The sequence below is a fragment of the Lithobates pipiens genome, unplaced genomic scaffold (genome assembly GCF_037356315.1).
Source record: "Lithobates pipiens isolate NorthernLeopardFrog02 unplaced genomic scaffold, aLitPip1_a1.2 Scaffold_19, whole genome shotgun sequence".
Taxonomy (NCBI): domain Eukaryota; kingdom Metazoa; phylum Chordata; class Amphibia; order Anura; family Ranidae; genus Lithobates; species Lithobates pipiens.
The window spans coordinates 482,994,346-483,008,704 of NW_027507764.1; the positions used below are offsets into that span (position 1 = coordinate 482,994,346).

General features: G+C 45.8%; 1 protein-coding gene across 1 annotated transcript in view; it reads left to right on the forward strand.

Annotated features, from left to right (window-relative positions):
• Positions 1 to 239: 239 nt before the first annotated feature.
• The window catches only part of LOC143997354 (E3 ubiquitin-protein ligase RNF31-like), a 126,757-nt gene continuing 112,637 nt past the window's right edge, over positions 240 to 14,359 (forward strand). Inside the window, exon 1 of the mRNA XM_077492934.1 lies at positions 240 to 390. The gene's annotated coding sequence lies outside the window, so the exon portion shown is untranslated. The remainder of the gene's footprint in view (positions 391 to 14,359) is intronic.

A 14,359-nucleotide genomic window follows, 5' to 3' on the forward strand; every position in this document is an offset into this window, starting at 1 on the left:
TTTTGACCACAGCAAACCATCTTACTTATGAATCACAAGTAACATGATGGCAAAGTACAAATAATAGAACAGGTAGACTTTGCCCACATATATAAATGCTAAAGTTAGATTGCCAGTGGAGAATGGCTTAGTGACGGCATGTTGTCAGCCTACATTCCATAAATCGTCCCTTAGGTAGGTAGATATAAGTATATTTCTTGCTGAACTAATGTAGAAATAGCAGGAAGTTAAATACAGAAAGTGATCTGTCTACAGATATATGGGAATGCATGCAAAGGAGGGGAGGAGGGAACTGGTGGTGCTAGGAGGATCGGTCCTCTGTGAAATCTTCATTGTTTCTGCTGATCTGCATGACTGCTCCATCTCCCAAGACAAAGGACAAATAGGCTGGTAATTATATTTTACTTTCCTTAAGTATATGTAGCCTCTCCTACTGCATTCATATGTACCTTGCTCCATTAAAACTTCCTTTAATAGACCAAACTGTCCAAACAAAGTGGCAGTGAGAAGGTTGAGACAAACCATTTACTACTGGCAGTGTGCGTACAATGATCAGCTTTTATTCATTTATGTAAAACATTTATCCCAAAAGGGAATAAATGTTGCTGTAACTGCTTAAACAGCGTTAGCTGGAGTGTAGCTAGTTAGCCAAGTCCATCTAAATTTGCTAGTGTATTAACACTACCATCTCCCCAGATTGACACTGCTGATGTCAAAAGTTGTCTCCGGTGCTCTTCCATCTAGACTGGAGACATCCTAATGCCCCATGCACATGGGCTGAATGTCGGGAAAAAAAAATAAAAGTACAAAATAATAACTTGATCAAGGTTTGAGTTAGGTCAGTGCCAGGGTTAGTGTTTGGGTCAAGGTCAGGGTCAGTATTTTATTTTTTTACAGGATTTTTTTTCTTAACCAGTATCAGTGTCAGATACAGTGCCTAGTAAACACTGGTCGAATTTCAGGAGACATCAGCCGGTTCAATAAAAAACAGCTGACATCAGGCAAGTGTGCTTGTCAGCCAGTCCGACAGAAGCCAGTTATTTGGCTGGCTTCTGTCAGTCGAGCATGACGGAAAACCAGCAGCTGACTAAATGCCGATCAGAAAATGGCGGAGAGTGTTGATGGGTTAGTTCTGGCCGGGGTGCCGTCCCCCTGTCAGGACACAACAGCTCAGTGGGGGGAGATCGCTGCACTAACTTTGCATAGTTAGTACTGTGGCTGCAAGTGGAGCTGTCAGTTTTTTTTTTTTGTTCAATCCAGCGGTTGAAAAAATTATAGTCCATATAGGCTTAAGACAGGAAGTGTGCTAAAGGCCAGATAACTAAACAAATAAAAGCCTAAAAGAAAAAATGAATACCACCACATTGAAGGATTGTTAAGCTGTAATATTTGATATTACTTTAAGCCTACCTAAACTTAAAAACAAATATATACTGTACATATATATATATATATATATATATATATATATATATATATATATATATATACATATACACACACACGCATATACAGTGCCTTGAAAAAGTATTCATAACGTTTGAAATTTTCCACATTTTGTTACAACCAAAAATGTAAATGTATTTTATTGGGATTTTATGTAATAGACCAACACAAAGTGGCACATAATTGTGAAGTGGAAGGAAAATAATAAATGTTTTTTTTCATTTTTTTTTACAAATAAATATCTGAAAAGTGTGGCATGCATTTGTATCCAGCCCCCTGTACTCTGATACCCCTAACTAAAATCAAGTGGACCAATTGCCTTCAGAAGTCAACTAATTAGTAAATATAGTCCACCCGTGTTTAATTTAATCTCAGTATAAATACAGCTGTTCTGTGAAGCCCTCAGAGGTTTGTTAAAAACGTAGTGAACAAACAGCGTCATAAAGGCCAAGAAACACACCAGACAGGTCAAAGATAAAGTTGTGGACAAGTTTAAAGCAGGGTTAGGGTATAAAAAAATACCCCAAGCTTTGAACATCTCATGGAGCATTGTTCAATCCATTATCCGAAAATGGAAAGAGTGACACAACTGCAAACCTACCAAAACATGGCTGTCCACCTAAACTGACTGACCGGGCAAGGAGAGCAAGGAGAGCAATAAATCAGAGAAGCAGCCAAGAGGCCCATGTTAACTCACAAGGAGCTGCAGAGATCCACAGCTCAGGAAGGGGATTCTGTCCACAGGACAACTATCAGTCGTGCACTCCACAAATCTGGCCTTTATGGAAAAGTGGCAAGAAGAAAGTTATTGTTCAAGGAAAGCCATACGAAGTCCCCTTTGAAGTTTGTAAAAAGCCATGTGAGGAACACAGCAAACATGTGGAAGAAGGTGCTTTGGTCAGATGAGACCAAAATTTTACTTTTTAGCCTAAAAGCAAAACAATAGTTGTGGCGGAAAACAAAACATTACACAACACCCTGAATACACCATCCCCACCGTGAAACATGGTGGTGGCATCATCATGTTGTGGGGATGCTTTTTTTCAGCAAGGACAGGGAAGCTGGTCAGAGTTGATGGGAAGATGGATGGAGCCAAATACAGGGAAATCTTAGAAGAAAATCTGTTAGTCTGTAAAAGTCTTGAGACTGGGGCAGAGGTTAATCTTGTAGCAGGACAACAACCCTAAACATACAGCTACATTGGATGGTTTAGATCAAAGCATATTCATTTGTTAGAATGGCCCAGTGAAAGTCCAGACCTACAGTAATTCAAATTAAGAATCTGTGGCAAGACTTCAAAAATTGCTGTTCACAGCTGCTCTCCATCCAATCTGACAGATTTTGAGCTATTATAAAGAAGAATGCACAAAAATTCCACTCTCTAGATGTGCAAAGCTGGTAGAGACATCCCCAAGAAGACTTGCAGCTATAGCTGCAGTGAAAGGTGGTTCTACAAAGTATTGACACAGGAGGGCTGAATACAAACGCACACCACACCTTTCACTTCACAATTATGTGCCACGTTGTGTTGGTCTATCACATAAAATTTCAATAAAATACATTTATGTTTTTAGTTGTAACATGACAACATGTGGTAAAATTTCAATGGGTATAATTACTTTTTCAAGGCACCGTATATACCCGCATCGGCCACTTTATTAGGTACACCTGTTAAATTGCTTGGTAACACAAATTGCTAATCAGACAATCACATGGCAACAACTCAATACATTTAGGCATCCAGACGTGGTGAAGGCACTTGCTGAAGTTCAAACCAAGCATCAGAGTGGGGAAGAAAGAGGATTTAGGTGACTTTGGACATGGCATGGTTGTTGGTGCCAGACAGGTTGGTCTGAGTATTTCAAAAACTGCTGATCTGATGGGTGAATAGAAAATAATCCCTGTTTAAGGTTGGTCTCCAACTAGATCACCTCCACTGCACGCTAGCAGGTGCTGGCCCTGTTCGTCACAGGCTTCATAGTAGAAGAAAATAATCTGGTGGGCCGCACATCCGATAAAATCACCTTTATTTGGACATATTCAAAATAGACACTTCACCCTACAGTCAAGGGAATGCAGCATTTCAGCTTACGTGTTTCACGCCAACATTAGCGCTCAGTCATAACTGATGTTGGCATGAAACACATTATCTGGAGTGCTATGTTCCCTTGATTGTAGTGTGGAGTGTCTATTTTGAATATGTCCAAATGAAGGGGATTTTATTGGCTGTGCGGCTGACCAGATTATTTGCTTCTACTGCTGATCCACTGGGATTTTCACACATAACCATCTTTAGGGTTTACAGAGATCCAATGAGCGGCAGTAGTGTATTTAGGTTTTGTGCTGCCCTAGGCCTGACTAAACTCGTGCACCCCTAATTTATATATGACCCGCCCCTTCCTGTCCAGGCCACTGCCCTTGCTGTTTAAGACCCGCCCTGAAATTTTCAAGTGGGGACACTAGTTCTGATGGCCGGGGGGGGGGGGGGGGTAATGGCTTCCCTTAATTTGCATAGATTTGCTCTCAGAAGAGGTGGGTCTTGAGTTTTTTTCTGAAGGCCCGATGGTTTCCTTGCATGCGGATGTTGGTGGGTATTCGTTCTCCCTTGGATTTGTAGCGGGACTTGGGAATGAGGAGAGGACTAAGAAGATATTACCATGCCCATGATGCAGCAGAAAACATAGCACAGTGAGGAAGATTTGTGGTCCAGGATGATAGGACAGTCAAAATTAGAAGCGCCCCCCCACAGTTGCGGAATGCCAGCCGCCCGCATACCAGAAGCAGTGCGGCCGCTAATTTGTCTCTCAGCCCAGTCTGCCCCATAAGACTTGCACTATACTAACAGCGCAAGCCGGTGGGGACTCTTTCCGTGCTGCCCCCTGCAAAGTGCTGCCCTAGGCCTGGGCCTTGTTGGCCTAGGCCAGGCTACAGCGTTGGTGAGCAGCAGTTGTGTGGATGAAAATGCCTTGTTGATGTCAGAGAATGACAACAGGGCAGGTTCAAGATGATAGAAAGGCAATAGTAACACAAATAATCACTTGTTACAACAAAGGTATCCAGAATACCATCTCTGAACGCACAAAACATAGAACTTTGAAGCATATGGACTACAGCAGCAGAGGACCACACCAGGTGCAACTACTGTCAGCTAAGAACAGGAAACTGAGGCTACAATGCGCACAGGCTCCCCAAAATTGCACAATTGAAGATTGGAAAAACATTCCCTGGTCTAATGAGTCTCGATTTCAGCGGGGACATTCAGATGGTGGGGTCAGAATTTGACGTAAAAAAATGAGAGAATGGATCCATTCGGTCTTGTATCAATGGTCCAAGCTGGTGGTGGTGTAATAGTGCGGGGAATATTTTCTTGGCACACTTTGGGACCCTTTGTTCCAATTAATCATCAGCCTACCTGAGTATTGTTGCTGACCCTGTCCAGTGGAGGCCCCCCATGTAGTCAAAAAAAAATATATATTTTTTTTTAAATTTCCACCCTATGTGCACTTTATCCTGGCCCGGGCGCAGTGCAATATAGGAAGCACCACGTCTATGCAATCACAAGATTGCAGACGAGGCGCTTCATTTGGCCAAAAAAAGCGCTCTGTGGCGCAGCTGATCGCGCCACAGCTTCCGACGCGATGGACTGGCCGAGCGAGTGCATAGACTTGCACTTTGAGTGAGCAGTGGGCGGTGCTTCCGACGTCATTCAAGAAAGTGACGTTGACACGGCACTGCTCTGTTCTCTGTGAGAGGATCAGGTAAGGCTGCCGCACGGCTGCTTACCACTTCTTCGTTGTAGATACATGCGATTTACAGGTTGTAGATACATGCGATTTACAGGTTGTAGATATGTGCAATTTACAGGTTGTAGATATGTGCGATTTGCAGAATGCAGATATGTGTGATTTACAGAATGTGATTTACAGGTTGTAGATATGTGCAATTTACAGGTTGTAGATATGTGCGATTTGCAAAATGCAGATATGTGTGATTTACAGGTTGTAGATATGTGCAATTTGCAGGTTGTAGATATGTGCGATTTTCAGAATGCAGATATGTGCAATTAACAGAATGCGATTTACAGAATGCAGATGTGTGATTTACAGAATGCAGATATGTGCGATTTACAGGTTGCAGATATGTGCGATTTACAGAATGCAGATATGTGCAATTTACAGGCTGCTGTATGCAGTTATGTGCAATTTACAGTTTGCAGAATGCAGATATGTGCGATTTACAGGTTGTAGATATGTGCGATTTACAGAATGCAGATATGTGCAATTTACAGAATGCAGAATGCAGATATGTGAGATTTACAGAATGCAGATATGTGCGATTTGCAGGTTGTAGATATGTGCGATTTACAGAATGCAGATATGTGTGATTTACAGAATGCAGAATGCAGATATGTGAGATTTACAGAATGCAGATATGTGCGGTTTACAGAATGCGATTTACAGAATGCAGATATGTGCGATTTACATAATGCAGATATGTGCAATTTACAGTTTGCAGAATGCAGTTATGTGTGATTTACAGAATGCAGATATGTGCAATTTACAGACTGTTGTATGCAGTTATGTGCAATTTACAGTTTGCAGAATGCAGTTATGTGTGATTTACAGAATGCAGATATGTGCAATTTACAGGTTGCAGAATGCAGATATGTGTGATTTACAGGTTGCAGAATGCAGATATGTGTGATTTACAGGTTGCAGAAAAGGTGCCTGATGTGGTTATACACATGATAGGCATGATTCATCTGCTTTAGTAGAGCCCTGTGTATAATGTGCAGCCTGGTATATGATGTGCAGAGCCCAGTGTATAATGTGCAGCCTGGTATATGATGTTGATTCAATAAGGGGTGTGGCTTGTGAGAAGTGGGAGGGGCCAGATCTGAAGGGACGGGGTCTTGCGCCCCCCCATCCTAAAACTTCACCAGCCGCCACTGACCCTGTCCATCCCTTTATGTCTACAGTGAACCCATCTTCTGATGGCTCCTTCCAGCAGGATAATACGCCATGTCACAAAGCCCAAATCATCTCACTACTGATTTCTTGAACATGACAATGAGGTCACTGTACTTCAATGGCCTTCACAGTCACCAGATTTCATCCAATAGAACACCCTGATGCGTGACTGCAGAGATTGGGCAATGTCTTACTACCTATGATTAGCGCAGTGCTGCGCCGACTTCCTGGCGGGCTCTGCACCGTGCGTACACGCCTGAGCTCATCCCTACCTGTGATTTTGCAAATAACATACTGTCCTAGGTTGTCCTAAGATGACAGTGTTCACTGTACCGTTTGGGTAGAGAAACTTACTTAGCCTGCTTTCCATGTTTTGACTACAACTCCCCCCTCCTCCACCCCATCACCTTCATTACACAGAGGGCTGTTGCTTTGTTGTTGACAGAAGATTGTTGAGAAAATAGTTTGAGATTTCAGTTCAGTACACAGGAAGTTACAAGGACTTTGGACTTTTGACAGGAACAATGGGTATTTTTTTGTACTTTCAGAAAAGCACCTACAGCTGTGTTGTACTATATCCACTGAAAGAGCAGGAAAAAGGTCTCTGCACCTTTTCAGAAAACATGGTCTCTGCAGTTCAAGTGCATGGGAGTGCCATTGGAACTACCCCCACGTATCTCTAGCGCATTTTTCTTTGTGGGTGGTTACAGCTGTGGGAACAGGTGTGGTCCCACAGCGACAACCACCTGTGAACCTAGACTTAAAGTTGATCTAAGCCCCCGTACACACGGTCGGAAATTCTAAAGGAAAAGGTCTGATCGAATAGTGACCAAAGCTATTGGCTACTAGCCTCAACGTAGTCCCGTCGTAACTAACGAACGTCATCACTTTCCGAACGATTGGGTTTTCCGACAACTTTGTCCGACCGTGTGTATGCAACAACAGTTTAGGACAAAATCCGACGGATTTTGTGGTCGGAATGTCCGACCGTGTGTACAAGGCATTAAGGCTGCAGTTTTTTACCTTCACGCATGAAGGTGAAAAACTTTCTGTGTGTAGCAACCCTCCCCAGCTCCCCTAATACTTACCTGAGCCCCATCACAATCCAGAGATGTGCAGGAAACCATCATCTCTCCGGGGACTCTCACTCCTCATTGGCTGAGACAGCAGCAAGAGCCATTGAGGAGAGAGAGGGGGCTCCGTGTTTAAATGAACATGCAGAGCAGGGGCTTGGGAGCACGCCTGCTTGTTATGGGGGCTGTTGCCGGGAGGGAGGGGCCTGGTGGGGGATCCGTGAAGAAGATTGAGGCTGCGCTGTACAAAACGACAGAGCAGGTAAGTATGACATGTTTATTGTTTAAAAAAATTTTTTGCCTTTAACACCTTCAAGCCGACTGTACGCAAATATGCAGCCCCACTGGACTGCGCTTTTTTCTGTGGGGCTGCATATTTGTCTATCTCCCTTAGTGCTGAGCGCTCCTAGCACAGACACTGGGGTCTCACCAAGAGCCCTGGCCCCATCTAACGATTGGGATCCAGAACCTCCGATTCCTGCTCAAATTATTGCTGTGATAGCATCTGATTGGCTATGACAATGATCAGTTACTGTGAAGTCCGTTTTTGTTTTGTTTTTTTACAGGATTTTTTTAAAATGAATATCAGTGTCAGTTATACCTAGTACATACGGGCCAAATGACGGGAAACATTGGCCAGTTCAATAAAAACCAGCTGACATTCAACCTGACATTCAGCCAGTCCGACAGAAGTCAGCTATTTGGTTTCTGTTGGATGAGCATGCTGGAAAACCAGCAACTGACCAGCTCCTAATTAACGCTGACTGGAATGTTCTGGCGGGGGGGCTGTCCCCCTGTCAGAACACAACAGCTTAGCAGGGGAGATCGCTGTACTAAGACCCCTTTCACACTAGGGCATTTTGCAGGCGCTATAGCGTTAGAAATAGTGCCTGCAATCTGCCCTCAAACAGCTGCACCATTGTCTCCAGTGTGAGAGCCCGAGGGCTTTCACACCGGAGCGGTGCGCTGGCAGGACGTCAGGAAAAGTCCTGCCAGCAGCTTCTTTGGAGCGGTGAAGGAGCGGTGTGTTTACCGCTCCTTCACCACTGCTCCCCATTGAAATCAATGGGGCAGCTCTGCAATACCGCCGTTAAAACGCTGCCATTGAGGTGTATTGTGGGCGGTTTTACCCCTTTCTCAGCCGCTAGCGGGGGTAAAAGCGACGGTAAAATCTGACGGTAAAACGCCGCTAAAAATAGCGGCGTTTTACCTCCGACGCTATGGGCATGGCATTGTGAAAGCCCTCTAACAGTGGATCGTTAGTACAGCGGCTCTGACCGGAACTGTAAATGTTTTTCGTTCAACCTGCTGAGTTGAAGGAAAAAAGATATTAGTGCGTTGCAGCCTTTAAAAAAGCAAAATGCGCACTATTGTTTCTGGGCTGCACTACGAGTACAAACAACTAACTTACACATATGTGGTATCTCTGCAATCACAAGGAGCAGGAGAATTTTAAGTTTGTTGGGTTGTTCTTTGGTGGAAGGCTAGTAGAAAGAAATATACAGCTACATTTAACCACTTCAATACAGGACATTTATACACCCTTCCTTCCCAGAACAATTTTTAGCTTTCACCGCTCTTACACTTTGAATGCCAATTACTCAGTCATGCAACACTGTACCCAAACAACATTTTTTTAATTTTTTTTCATACAAATAGAGCTTTCTTTTGGTGGTATTTAATCACCACTGGGTTTTTTATTTTTTGCAACATAAGTGAAAAAAGAGCGATTTAAAAAAAAAAAAAAAACTTTTTTTTAGTTTCTATGATAAAAGTTTGCAAATAAGTCATTTTTATTCATACATTTGGGCCAAATTTATACAGCTACATCTCTTTGGTAAAAAACAAAAACAAATTAGTGGATATTATTTAGTCTCTGTGAAAGCTATAGAGTCTACAAGCTATGGTGCAAAGCATTAAAAATTGATCACACCTTATGCACTGATGGCCTATCTCATTTCTTGAGGCCCTGAAATGTCAGGAAAGTACAAATACCCCCCAAATGACCCCTTTTTGAAAAGTAGACAGTCCAAGGTATTCAGCAAAAGGCATGGAGAGTTTTTTGAAGTTGTAATTTTTCACACACAGCATATGCATACTTCCAATTACACCCCAAAATACATTCTGCTACTTCTCCCGAGTATGGCGATACCACATGTGAGTGACTTTTACACAGCCTGGGTCAAACATTCAGGGAGCACCGTCAGGGGTTCTAGGTGCATAAAATTACACCTCTAATTTCCTAACCACCTATTACAATTTTGAAGGCCCTGGAGCCCCAGGACAGTGGTATTACCCACAAAATGACCCCATTTTGGAAAGCAGACACCCCAATGTCTATTCTATGAGGCATAATGAGTCTTTTGAATGGTTAATTTTTTTTCCGAAAGTCTTCGGAAAATGTAAAAAGAAAATTAAAACTTATTTTTTTTTTACACAAAGTGGTCAGTTTAGTAGATATTTCTAACTCAAAGCATGTATATAGCAAAAATTACACCTCAAAATACATTCTGCTACTCCTCCCGAGTATAGCAATACCCCATGGGTGTGACTTTTACACAACCTGGCCACATACAGAGGCTCAGCATGCAGGGAGCACCATCAGGTGTTCTAGGAGCATAAATTACACCACTAATTTCCTAACATCCTATTACACTTTTGAAGGCCCTGGAGCACCGGGACAGTGGAATTACCCACAATTTTTTTTTACACAAGTCTTCAGAAAACGTGGAAAGAAAATGAAAATCTTTTTTTTTTACACAAAGTTGTCAATTTATAAGATATTTCTAACACATGGCATGTATATAGCAAAAATGACACCCCAAAACATATTGTGCTACTCTTCCTGAGTATGGAGATACCATATGTGTGAGACGTTTACACAGCCAGTCCACATACAGAGGCCCAACATTGACGTAGTACCTTCAGGCGTTCTAGGAGCATAAATGACCCATCTCATTTCATTCCTATCAATCACACTTTTGAAGGTCTAGGAACACAAGGACAGTTGAATTACCCACAAAATGACCCCATTTTGGAAAGCAAACACTCCAACATATTCTGGGTACTCTGATGGCCTGGTGACAGGTACTCGGGTACTATGATGGCCTGGTGACAGGTAGTCAGGTAATCTGATGGGCTACAGATAGGTATTCGGGTACTCTGATGGGCTGGTGACTGGTACTCAGATGAACTGTGCCAGGTACTTGGTACTCAGATGAACTGTGACAGGTGCTCGGGTACTCAGATGGACTGCGACAGGTACCTGGGTACTCAGATGGACTGTGACAGGTACTCAGGTACTCGGATGAACGGTGACCAGTACTCAGGTAATCAGATGGTGTCAGGAATCCGCCTGTTCTGTGCGATCGGGTCTCCGTACGCGCACGCGCGTTCGTGCCGCGGGTCGTCGTGGGCACGCGCGTCTACAGACGCGCGCGGGTGCACGCCGTTCGTATGTGCGCGCGGCACACGCACGCACGTGTGCGCGTTAGCGCGATTGGCGCCAGTGGCCCTTTTTAAAGGCACAGCTACGGATGTTCTGTGCTGTTCGTCTGCAGCTAGTACCCGAAGCTATCTGTTATTCTGCCTGAACCCTACCTGATACCTGACCCGGCTCCGTTTGACTCTGCTGACCTCTCCTGCTCCGATCCCGGCTTGTTTGACCCTTCTTGGACTGATACCTGTTGCCGAACCCCTGCTTGTTATCTGATTCTCCTGCTGGCTCCTGCTTGCTCCTGTGTCTGCTGCTTCCTCACCCAGAGATCCATCCGGGCCTGCCTCTGCCTCTCCAGACCCGTGCTACACCCGTCCTGGTACCACGGCCTGTTGCCAATCTCCACCGGCTGCCTTCTTGCTACCGAGAGCTCCTGCACCTGAAGATCTCCACCTTCCTAGCACCTGCTGCTGCATCTGGCCGGACGCTCCTACCCCGCTGTGCTCCTGTCCCTCTGTTTCCACTCCAGAGAGACTTGAACCAGAGTCGTAAGGGAGGTCTCCTTCCACCAAGTCAGACTCACCATCCGAAATCCTAACAGTAGGAACAGCCATGACTGAGTCTGCGGAAAGGGCCTCCGCCACGAAGGAGATCTGCTCGCACCTTGCGGCCCTCACCCAGGCCGTGAAGTCCCTTCAGGATGGTTACACCAGGTTGGAGGAGCGTGTTCAGCATCTGTCTACTCCCGGTTCATCAGTCACCGCCCCTCAGCCTCCTCCTGTTCAGCCAGCCACCCATTCGGCCTTTATGATGCTGCCGCCTGAACCTAGGGTTCCCATCCCGGAGAGGATTCCAGGGGACCGGTCTAAATTCCGGGCCTTTCGCAACACCTGCCAGTTATATTTTGCTCTCCAGCCCAGGACCTTCTCTCTGGAAGCAACTAAAGTGGGTTTCGTTATCTCCCTTCTGCAAGAAGAACCCCAGTCCTGGGCCCATCACCTTCTGGAGAATGACAATCCCCTCACCCAGACTCTCTCTACCTTCTTCGAAGGGATGGCTCAACTCTACGATGACCCCCAGCGGGCCGCCACTGCGGAATCCGCTTTAACTGCGCTCCAGCAGGGCCGTAGGATGGCTGAGGACTATGTCTCGGACTTTAGACGCTGGAGCGCAGATACCCAGTGGAACGAGTCGGCCCTAAGACATCAATTCCGCATGGGCCTGTCTGAGGGCCTTAAGGATGAGTTAGCCCGTGTTGGTACCCCCGACTCTTTGGAAGACCTAATTGCCTTGGCCATTCGGATTGATCGGAGACTTCGCGAGCATAGGGCTGAACGCTCCTCCCAACCCCAAAGACCAGCCTGGATGACCGCCAGAACCCCTTCTTCTACACCTTTCTTCACTCCTCCCCCTCAAGGGGGGCCTGCCAGTGTTGCTCAAGCTACTGAGGAACCCATGCAGCTCAGCTTACTCCAGCCAACCCTGTCACCTGAAGAGCGAGCCCGCCGCCGACAGATGAACTTGTGTTTGTATTGTGGCGGTTCCGGACATTACGTGACCAACTGCCCTGTTAAGACACGTAAGTGCCTCTCTTCTGTGTCTCACAGTTCCGTAACCCTGCCTTCCAACACTTTCCATGTTGCCCTTCTGCTCTCATTTCAGCTACAGGAAAGAACGATCCACGTCAACGCCATCCTTGACTCCGGGGCCTGCGGTTGTTTCATTGACGCTGCCTTCACCAACTTACACTCCATTCCTCTTCAGAAAAAGTCTCATGGACTTTCCATCTTCCTGGCCGATGGTTCCCAAATTAAATCCGGCCGAGTCACCCAGGAGACCCTTCCACTACCAACCACCACCTCCTTCCAACATATGGAACTATTAACATTTGATGTCATTTCATCACCACTTTTCCCTGTGATCCTGGGCATACCATGGCTGCAGGCACATAATCCCTCCATTGACTGGTCTTCTGGGGAGGTGAGGTTTCTCTCCCCTTACTGCCAGGACCACTGTCTTCCTGGGGCTCCTGTACAGCCCAGAACGCTCCTCTGCCTGGACCCAGACCTGGACTTGTGTCAGTCAGTCCCCGAGCCTTACCACGAGTTTCTGGACGTCTTCAGTAAACGGGGGGCTGATTCCCTTCCCCCGCATCGCCCTTACGATTGCCCCATTGAGCTCCTTCCTGGGGCAGAGATTCCGTTTGGGCGTGTCTTCCCTTTGTCCGAGAAGGAGCAAGAGGCCCTGAAGGTCTATATCTCCGAGAACCTCAAGAAGGGGTTCATCTGCCACTCCACGTCTCCTGCCGGTGCCGGAATATTTTTCGTTACAAAAAAAGACCAGACCCTTCGACCTTGTGTGGATTACCGGGAGCTAAACAGAATCACGATTAAGAATCGCTATCCCCTACCCCTGATTCCGGAACTTTTTCAAAAACTGAGGTCGGCTACTATTTTCACCAAGTTGGACTTGAGGGTAGCCTATAATCTGGTCCGTATACGAGCAGGGGTGACGAGTGGAAGACTGCGTTCCGAACTCGTTTTGGGCACTACGAGTACCTAGTGATGCCTTTCGGGCTTTGCAACGCCCCAGCCACCTTCCAGCACCTGATTAATGACGTTTTCCGGGACTTTCTGGACATTTTCGTCATAGTATATCTAGACGACATCCTGATTTTCTCCGGGTCCCTGGAACAGCACCGTGGGCATGTCAGCAGTGTACTGCTTCGGCTCCGGCAACACGGACTTTACGCTAAAGCCGAAAAGTGTAAATTTGAGCAGCAGAATATCCAATTTCTCGGCCTTGAAATCTCCCTAGCAGGCATCAAGATGGACCCGCAAAAGGTCTCTGCTGTCCTCGAATGGCCAGCCCCCACCGATAAAAAGGGAATCCAACGCTTTGTGGGCTTCGCCAATTTTTATAGAAAATTTATTAAGGGGTTCTCGGCCATTATCTCTCCCATCACCCAGCTCACTAAACAAAATATGCGTTTTCATTGGGGTCCTGAAGCCCAGGCCGCCTTCAAGAAACTCAAAGACTTGTTCACCTCTGCTCCCATCCTCAGCCACCCGGATCCGTCTAGACCCTATATTCTGGAGGTAGATGCCTCTGAGGTAGCAGTAGGGGCGGTGGTTTCCCAGCGTCTAGGTAAAGATGACCTGATGCACCCCGTGGGGTTCTTTTCTCGGAAACTCTCTCCGGCAGAGAGGAACTATGATGTGGGGGACCGAGAATTACTTGCCATTAAGTCTGCTTTGGAGGAGTGGAGATACTTACTAGAGGGAGCGGTAAACCCCGTACTCATCTACACGGATCTCAAGAACCTCGAGTACCTCCTCCGTACCGCTAAACGTCTGAAACCTCGGCAGGCCCGCTGGGCCCTCTTCTTCTCTCGGTTCTGCTTTCACATTACCTATCGCCCTGGGTCAAGAAAT